Consider the following 10,301-nt stretch of genomic DNA (forward strand, 5'->3'; position numbering starts at 1 on the left):
ATCCTGGTGCTTAATTTTGAAAGTGCCATGAAATCAAATGCGGATTGTTATATATATATAAAAAAAAGCTTTGGTATAAGAATTTGAAAATGTCAGGGTACTGTCTCTTTAAATTGTGTAATCTAATTACAGCTCCCTAGACATCTCCTTTCTGTTGGACAACTCAGTGAATCTGGAGCCTGGTGACGTTGCTTTAAGAGCCTGGGAGGTGGTGCTGTTGTGTGTTGTGTGTGTGTTTTTCCTCTCTCCCTCTCTCCAGTCAGGTTTGTGGTGTCGACAGTGAATATAATCCCGGAGGCAGCAGGCAGGAAAACAGCCCAGCTCTGAACCAAAGCGCTTGAGTGCACCAGGGGCTCCGGCATCTGCGAATCTTCCAAGGCGGGATAGGATGGCACCTCACCCAAGCAAGGTAAAGTCAAAGGAGGAGGGAAAGGAGGGTGGTGGTGGGACCTCAGTCCGAGTGTTAAATCTCAGTCTGTTAAAGAAACACTAATCCATGTCCTCAAGCAGATATTGCACATTGGGAGCGGAAACTACACGGAATTCACAGTAAATAGCCTTTCTTTATAAAATAGACATTTTCTCCCTGCTCCGTTATTTCGTGAGTTGTTGAATAAGTTGGTAAGCGGTGCCTGCTCCAGATGTGAAATGGATTTAAGAGTAAAAATCTTTGAAATGCAGTGTGGTTTATGTGGTTATGGTGTGTGTGTGTTTTTGTGACTGCGACACTAGAAGCGATCGCTTTGCACAATATTCGGAATCCACTCCATACTCGCAGTGCTGGGGGTGAAGGAAGGAGGGAGGGAGGAGGGAGGTGGTGGTGGTGGAGGGAGGAGGGAGGGAGGTGGTGGTGGTGGAGGGAGGAGGGAGGGAGGTGGTGGTGGTGGTGGAGGGAGGAGGGAGGGAGGGAGGTGGTGGTGGAGGGAGGGGGAAGCGAGCATCGCTTCTTTGTAAATACATCGCTCGGCAGCTCCGAGGGGGTGTGAGTATCACTGGGGAGGCTGGTCAGGCTTCTGAGCCTCTCGCCGTTTCTTGTACGTTTTTTTGTTCACCAAATGGCAACACATGAACATCAACAACAACATCAACAACAACAACAACAAGGCTAAAGAAAGAGCCGTGTCCTCTGGTGACAAGTTTCCATTGAAATTCCAGCGCTGTCCAGGTGTGCATCGTTGTGCATTTAAAGCTTATCGATAAGGCTTTATCGATCCGCCGTGGGTGAGACGCTGGGACCCCGGTTGGAACTAACAGGCGCTCATTCCTGGTGCGATTATTTTTTAAGGAAGTGTTGCTACGGTGACCTGCTTGGGGCAGGACACAATGCAGCAACCAAACGTTTTTGTTTGGTCTGAGTTATCGCGTCAGTGAGAACTGTTTTATGCCCTGCTCCATTTGCAAATCATTAACGCGAAAACTGTACTGAATAATAATAATAATGAAGTTGGAGCGATATGGTGTGTGTGTGTGTATGTGTGTGTGTGCTGCAGTGCAAACCACTTGCCTGGTATTTTTTTTGTGTGTAGGTTAATTAGTCCTGACAGAAATTGAGCCAACTGCCTTAAATTGTACAAACACTGACTCTTGTATTGGGTAATGCTTTATTTGATGTTTGTGTGGCTCCCGGGGTGTAAAGCTCCTTGAGGGGGTGGCTGCCTATTCGATGTGTTGAGTTTAAAACCCATGAGCTGCAGTTGATTGAACATTTGTATGCATCATCATGATCAACTGGTCTGTGGTGGGTCTTGGACGCTCCAGCACGCTCCCTGTTCAGAGTACTATTTCTGTATTGTTGTTGTTAGAATTTGGGGAATGGATTCCCCACCCCTGGATGTAATACTAGGCATCGTCACATACGCACCGAGCCAAGTGCTGTTGGAGGCAGAGCAGGTGGGGTAGGTGGTAACTGGCAGTGACAAGCTGTGCCCAGCTAGCTCGCTCCAACCCAAAATGGAGGGCCGCGGCTGGGCAAGGTTGAAATGCTGCCTTGATCTGGGAGCGTGTGATGAAGGTGCCAAAGTCGGGGGAGTGTAGCATTTCCCTGCACTGGTTTATCTCGATGGCCACAACAATGCACCAAATAACAATTCCTCTTGGCTGATTAAAGTAAACACTAGGGACAAAATCTCAAACGATGTTCAAAATACAGTTGGATCTTAAGATTTTTTTTCTTATGCATTCGTGGGGTGTGAGCATCAGTATCAAGGCCAGCATTTATTGCCCATCCCTAGAGGTGCTCGAGAAGATGGTGGTGAGCCACCTTCTTGAACTGTTGCAGTCTGTGTGTTGAAGATCCTCTCTCACCGCACCATGGGAATGAGTTCCAGGATTTAACTGAGTGACGATGAAGGAACTGAGACAGGTTTCCAAGTAAGGGTAGTGAGTGACTTGGACTGGAATGTGCAGGTTGTGAGGTTCCCATGTGTCTGCAGCCCATGTCCTCCTAGGTGCTGCTAAAGAAGCCTTGGTGAGTTGCTGCAGTATATCTTGTAGTTAGTTGGTGCACACTGCTGCCACTGTGTGCTGGTGGTGGAAGGAGTGAACGCTTTAAGTGGGGGATGGAGTGCCAGTAAATGGGCTGCTTTGCCCTGGATGATGTTGAGCTTCTTAAGTCTTGGAGCTATACTTATCCAGGTAAGTAGATCTAGTCGCCATTACTGAGACATGGTTACATGGTGACCAAGGTTAGGAAGTGAATATTTCAATAAGACGTACAGATGGCAAAGGAGGAGAAGTGGAATCAGTATATGTGTGATTAGGGTTATCAAGAGTCGGAAAACACTGGTAGTAGTAGTTTATAGCTCCCCCCATGCCCAACAGTAGTTATACCGTTGGACAGAGCATTCAACAAGAAATGGTGGAGCTTGTAACAAAGGCAGTGTAACAACTGTGGAGGATTTTAATCTTCATATAGATGGGACCAGTGAAATTGGCAAGGGTGGTGTAGAAGATAAGTTTATAGAATGTTTTTGTGGCAGCTTCTTGGTTCCACAACATGCTGCTCCAACTAGAGATAAAGCTATTTTAGATCTGCAGCGAGGCAGGTTTAATTAGTAATCTCATAGTAAAAGATGGAGAGGGTGGGAAACTGTGGCATAATGCTTATGTCTCTGAGTAATCCAGAGGCCTAGGCTAATGCTCTGGGGACAAGGGTTCAAATCCCATCATGGCAGCCGGTGGAATTTAAATTCAATTAATAAAAAAAAAAAATCTGGAATTGAAACTAGTCTGTGATGGTGACCATGACAACCATCATCGGTTGTTGCAAAAACCCATCTGGTTCACTCATACCCTTTTAGGGAAGGAAATCTGCCATCCTTACCTGGTCTGGCCTACATGTGTCTCCTGACCCACAGCAACGTAGTTGACTTTTAAACTGCCCTAGCAACCACTTAGTTCAAGGGAAACTAGGGATGGGCAACAAATGCCTGCCAGTGACACCCATATTCCATAAAAGTATAAAGGAAAAAAATCCACTGGGAAATAGTGATCATAATACAATTGCATTCCATGTTTCATTTGAAGGTGACATACTCCAGTCACGAACAAGAACCTTATACCTAGGTAATTTGTTTTGTTTAAGTTTGAAGGGAGAATTCGCTAAATAGACTGAAAAGTGTAGCTGTAGATAAACCATGGGAAACATTTAAAGAAACAATTCAAAATGTTCAACCCACTGAAAAACAAACTCAGCAAGAAAGATCCATCAATGGCTTACTTGGGAAATTAAGGATAGTATTAGATTAAAAGAAGAGTTTATGAGGTTGCAAAGAATAGTAGCAAGTCTGAAAATTGAGAATGTTTTAAAAGCCAGCAAAGGGCCACCAAAATGTTCATGATAAGGGGAAAAATAGAATGTGAGAGCAAACTAGCCAGAAACATAAAGCAGATTAAGAGCTTTTACAAGTATTTAAAAAGGAAGAGAGTAGCCAAAATAAGCACTGGCCTGTTAGAAACAGAGACAGGAGAAATTATTATGGGGAATGAGAAAATGACAGAGACGTTGTACAAATACTTTGTGTCCATTTTCACAGTAGAAGATGCAAGTTGCATATTAGAAATAGAGGATAACCTAGGTGTTAAAAAGAGTGAGGAAATTTAATATCAGTAGAGCACAAGTATCGGAGAAACTCAGGGGACTAAAATCTGACAAACCCCCAGGAACTGATGGCCTACATCCTAGGGTTCTAAAAGAGATTGCTACAAAGATAGTGGATGCTCCGGATATGATCTTCCAAAATTCCCGAGATTCTGGAATTGTCCCAGCAGATTGGAAATTAGCAAATGTGACAACGTTGTTCAAGAAAGGAGGGAGAGAGAAAATAGGAAACCACAGGCCAGTTAGCCTGACGTCAGGAATGTTGGAATCTATTATTAAGGAAACCTTAACAATACACTGAGAAAATCATAGTATGACCAGACAAAGTCAACATGGATTATGAAAGTGAAATTGTGTTTGACAATTTCATTAGAGTTTTATTAGAGTTCTTTTGAGCATGTAACTAGTAGGATCAATAAACGGGAACCAGTAGATTTAGTCTACCTGTAACCAAATGCTGCCATTGTACAGAGCTTTGTGTGACCATACCTGGAGTACTGTGTGCTGTTTCAGTCTCCATATTTAAGAAAGGATATGCTTGCATTGCAGGCAGTACAGCGAACTTTTACTAGATTGGTCCCTGGGCTGAGGGTTGTCCTATAATGAGAGGCTGAGTAAATTCGGCTTACATTCTCTGAAGTTCAGAAAAATGAGAGGTAATCTCATTGAAGCGTACAAGATTCTGAAGGCGTTTGACAGAGTAGACACTGAGTTGTTTCCGCTGGTTGGGACACAGTCTCAGGATAAGGGGTTACATAAGAAATAGGAACAGGAGTAGACCATTCAGCCCCTTGAGCCTGCTCCGCCATTCAATAAGATCATAATTGATATAATTGTTTCAATTTCCCCATTCCCATGTACCCCCGATAACCTTTGATTCCCTTGCCTAACAAGAATCTATCTACCTCCGTCTTAAAAATATTCAATGACCCCGCCTCCACCACCTTCCTAGGCAGAGAGTCCCACAACCCTCTGACAGAAATTTTTTTTTCTTACCTCTGTCCTAAAAGGGCGACCCCTAATTGTAAAACAGTGCTGCCTAGTTCTCAGTCAACGTTTTGAGTCTTCACGACCCTTCGGCAGTTCTGCCGAAGGGTCGTGAAGACTCGAAACGTTGGCTGATTTCTTCTCCACCGATGCTGCCAGACCTGCTGAGTTTTTCCAGGTAATTCTGTTTTTGTTTTGGATTTCCAGCATCCGCAGTAGCTTTTAGCTTTTTGTTTTTATCTCTGCCTAGTTCTGGACTCACCCACAAGAGGAAACATCCTTTCGATGTCCACCTTGTCAAGGCCATTCAGGATCTTGTATACTTCAATCAAATCACCCCTCACCTTTCTAAACTCCAGTGGAAACAAGCCCAGTCTGTCCAACCTTTCCTCATAAGACACCCCACTCATTCCAGGTACCAATCTAGTAAACCTCCTTTGAACCGCCTCCAGTGCAATGCATTTAGGACTGCGCTGAGGAGAAATTTCTTCACTCCAAGGTTTATGAATCTTTGGAATTCTGTACCCCAGAGGGTTGTGGATGCTCCATTGTTAACTATATTTAAGGCTGGGATTGACAGATTTTTGGTATCTTAGGGAATTGAGGGATATGGAGAGCGGGTGGGAAAGCGCTGTTGAAATCTAAGTTCAACCATGATTGCACTGAATAGCAGAGAACGAAGGGCCATATGGTCTACTCCTGCTCCTGTCTCTTGTGTTGTTGTATTCTTGAACTGGAAGTATTACATCACATTCCTGACTTGTGTTTTGTAGATGATGGAAAAGCTTTCCCCGATCCCCATCAACTTAGTTTTGCCAGGGTTCCTTGATGCCACACTTGGTTAAATGCTGCCTATGTGTCAAGGGCATTCGCTCTCACCTCACCTCTGGAATTCAGCTGTTTTGTCTATGTTTGGCTCAAGGCTGTAATGAGGACTGGAGCCGAGTGGCCCTGGTATTACCCTAGCTGAGCATTGATGAACAGGCTATTGTTGAGCGAGTGCCACTTGAAAGCGTTGACAACGACACCTTCCATTACTTCGCTGCCAGTTCAGAATAGACTGATGGGAGAAGTAATTGGCTGGATTGAATTTATCCTGCTTTTTGTCTATGAGAGGTCATTGCTTGGCTAGTCTGTGGGACAGCTCTCCCAATTTTGACAAGTCCCCAGCTGTAGGTGAAATGGACCCTTTGTTGCGTCCAGTGCTCAGATCAATTCTGGGTGTTTTGGCCATTCACGTCATCGTTTGGGAGGCCATTTCAGGGGGAGTTAAGTGTCAACCGCTTTGCTGTGGGTCTGGAGTCACATATAGGTCTGCCTGAGTAAGAATGGCAAATCTCCTCCTTTTAAAGGATGTTGGTGAACCAAATGGGTTCTTGCCAACTATCGATGATGGTTATATCGTCACCAATGCTGATGCTAGCCTTTTTTAAAAATTCCAGATTTATTCGATCTGTAATTTTAAATTCTCAGCTATCATGAACTCATTAACATAACCACTATGCTACCATACTTGTGAGCTTTGATTGGACAATTGGCTCTTTTCACTTTTGAGAAATGTTGCTCTGATGTTTTTGTTTGATATTTAATTCCTGTTAGGCACATGGAAGGGAATCTTGTTCTTGCCACAAAGCATAAGAACAAGAGTAGACCATTCAGCCCCTCAAGCCTGTTCCCCCATTCAATCGGATCATTGCTAATCTGTATCTTAACTCACTGACCCACCTTGGATTCGTACCCTTAATACCCTTCATTAATAAAAGTGGAGAGACAGCCGGACAGTGGGTTTATTCTTGGATTGCTCTCACTAAGACCCAACTGACATGATGGGCTGATTGCCCTTTTCATGGTGAAAACTTCTATAGTTCTATCTATGGCTATTGAAAAAATTCTTGCGAAGATGGAGAGAAAATAAAATGTGTCCATCTAAGGAAGATGGGGAGATTGTCAATTACCTATTTTCTCACCTGAAAAGCGGGTGATCAGGAAAAACCTCAGTTGGGCACCTGCTTTTCTGTGCTGACCTTTATACTGCTGTTACCACCTGCTGTGGACCAAAGCTTTATACTTTATTACTGTCATTACCTCCTTCCTTTGTCTTGTGCCCCATGACCTCTTTGCCTTATAATCTCTCCTGCCCTGACCTATTTTGCTCTACCTGCCCACCTCTTTTTCTCCACCCCACCCGCCAACCACACACCTTTTTCAGCAGCATAAAACCCGTCACGTTTCTTACCTCTCTCCAGGCCTGAAGAAGAGTCATGTTGGAGTAGGAGTCTTGAGCTGTGTGGTCTGGAATAAATCTTTCCCAACAACTATGTAACTCTGAGTACATTCACAGTTCTTGACTTTTTTTTTTCCAGGAGTGGGACATGAACCCACTACCTTCTGACTCAAAGGCGAGGGTGCTATGAACTGAGCCACAGCTGTCATGTTGGGCTCAAAACATAACCCTGTTTCTCTCTCCGCAGAGGCTGCCGGACCTGCTGAGTTTTTCCTGCATTTTCTGTTTTTGAATACACTTTTATTTTTCTGCCTGATTCCAGCCTAAGACAGGATGACAGTGCCTTAATGATCAGAAATGGGGACACAGCAAACAAAGTCCACCTGACCACAGTGCATATAATTTCAGCATAACTTTCTCTGTTTTGTACTCTAGTTCGTCATTCTGTTTGCTTTTTTTAAATCTCTGCCCAGTAATGTTGGGACGTATTGAAGACTGAATTGGGATTTCTCTCAGTGTCACTCATGGGTGATTTGACATGTAAGTCACCCAATTATTCTTCCTATGTGCAGTATTTTACATTTGACCTGAAGTTTTATCTGTCCAATTCCACATTTTATCCAACCTCTTCAGGCGTTGCCTCACATTAAACTGGACCTTTTTAAATTGAGGTGTATAAAATGATGAGGGGCCTAGTGGATAGGAAGGACCTATTTCTGTTAACGGAGAAGTCAGCCAGGAATGTAGATTTTAAAGTAATTGGTAGAAGGATTAGAGGGGAATTGAGGAGTAACTTTTTTCACTCAGAGGGGGTCTGGAACTCACTGCCTGAAAGGTTGGAAAAGGCATTCACCGCATTTTAATAAAACACTAGGATATGCAATTGCCACACTGTACTCTACAAGGCTATGGACCAAGAGCTGGAACAGGGATTAGACTGGATAGATCTTTTTTTCAGCCAGCAGGGGCACAGTGGGCCAAATGGCCTCCTCCTGTGCCCATAACTCTTTCTATATTCCCTGGCTCTGTATTGTATCTGAATTTGGCCCATTCAGTTCAACTCAGACATACACATTCAGCGTTATGGGAGAAAAGAAATGCAGGCGTTACTTGATCCCCCTAGAATGGACCATTTACCGCTAGTAAATGTGCAGAGTTTTACGTTAGTGGGTTTGTGGAGCAAGCAGCTCCAGATAACCTACACTACTCAACCTCCCATGGCATTGCTCATGGGCAGTCAGTATAGGGAGAATCATTGAACCAAGCTTTTAATGAGGTAGTTCTGGTTAATCCAGTAAGGCATTCAGGGGAAGCTCACTTACCCAGAGAGTGGTTAGAATGTGGAACTCCCTGCCACAAAGAGTAGTTGAGGTGAGCAGCGTGGATACATTTAAGAGGCAGCCAGGTAAGCACAAGAGGGAAAAAGGAATAGAAAGTTAAGCTGATAGGTGAAGGGGGTTAGCAGGAGGCTCATTTTTCAGCACAAAGACTGGCATGGACATGCTGGGACAAATGGTCTGTTTCTGTGGTGTGCGTTCTGTGTAATTCTTGTACATAATCCAAGCTGAAAAACAGGGAGATACAAAACTGAAGTGCTGCAGTGCCACCTGTACATGGGCACTAGGCTGGAGCGATGTGACAAGTTCAGATAGGAGAGGCTCCTATTATAAATATGAAAATGGGAACGTCATAATGGAAGAAGTTGATGCAAAAACGTGTAACAACAGCATGACAGGAAGTAAATATTTTGTAGACTGGAAATATATAGCCTAAGACTTGTAATATTATTGACGCTGCCATATTAACTGTTGTCGTCATCTAGGGGGCTTAGCCGCCAGAGGTCAGTGCCTTTGCCAGCTGCTTCCAGCTGTCACGGTTCAGGGTTGTTCACTTGTGCCTGAATGGCAGTGAGGCCCCTGTTGCCAAGGTGCGCTTTTCTGTTGTGATCTAAGCCTGGGCCTGTCTCATGGCCTGTTCTAGGTGGATTGTAGCTTATTGAATGAATGCTCCAGCAGAGTCTAACCCAGATGGTGCATGAAGTGGTTATACAAGAAGAGTTGATAGCGATCGATTAGCTGGAATGGATACAGTGTGATTTGACATTTTGTCCTGAAGCTTAACCTTTTAATGTGCAAAACGCTCCAGAATCGAATCCATCAATTTGCCCACTGATTACTTGGTGCATATTCCAAGCCATATTTAAACATGGATATCACTAATGCTTTAAGAGTCATACTTTTGAGGTTGTGACTTGTGTTCGATCCTCATGTGTAGGACTGAGAGTTAATTGTGGAGCTCACAACTACAGTGCACTCAGGAAAGACAGTCTCTGTTGGTGGAAATCATGAGACCTAAGTAAGCGAATTAGGTCTGTTATCTTGGATTGGAACTACTATGACGTAGCCGAAATGATATTGTGTCCTAGCGATTGCGCTTACACCTTGCTCCAGCTAACCTGCAGACCAAGGCAAGTGCCTGCTAGGGTCAAGTTGTAATGAATCTTTTGGAGCGCACATTGGGATATGCTATTTCCAGGTCTTATTTTAACTATTAGCAAATACCAGCCATGGGGCACTAATGTGCAATGCTGAGAATGGTATCTCAAATGTAATGTCTAAAATGGTGACAGGAAGTAAATGTGTCTTCACAGGAAGGGCATACAATATGCAAGACATACAATGTACCCTGGATGTATAATTTAATTAACGATTACTGCTGCACATTGTGCAGACCTCTGCGTATTGGTAAATGATCTTCAAAAAAATTCACACAAGAACAAGGGCTCATTTATTCACACATCACTTAGATGAGGTACTTGACTGGCATTCTCTGCCTAAGTTAGCAACATTTTAATTGACAATCGTGAGGTATCCATCTGTGGTGCCTATTTTCCTCCACCATAGTTAAACTGCTTCCAAAATTAAAGCTGTCCAAAATCAGTTCCAAGTGGCACAAATTGTTCAAGGGAGTTTGTTGTTTTGGAATCAAATA

At 43.7% G+C, this 10,301-nt stretch overlaps 1 protein-coding gene across 1 annotated transcript in view; it reads left to right on the plus strand.

Moving 5' to 3' along the window:
• Window positions 1-200: 200 nt before the first annotated feature.
• Window positions 201-10,301, plus strand: part of dusp14 (dual specificity phosphatase 14) — a 36,598-nt gene continuing 26,497 nt past the window's right edge. Inside the window, exon 1 of the mRNA XM_078548033.1 lies at window positions 201-223. The gene's annotated coding sequence lies outside the window, so the exon portion shown is untranslated. The remainder of the gene's footprint in view (window positions 224-10,301) is intronic.

The sequence above is a fragment of the Cetorhinus maximus genome, chromosome 9 (genome assembly GCF_964194155.1).
Source record: "Cetorhinus maximus chromosome 9, sCetMax3.hap1.1, whole genome shotgun sequence".
In the NCBI taxonomy this organism is placed as follows: domain Eukaryota; kingdom Metazoa; phylum Chordata; class Chondrichthyes; order Lamniformes; family Cetorhinidae; genus Cetorhinus; species Cetorhinus maximus.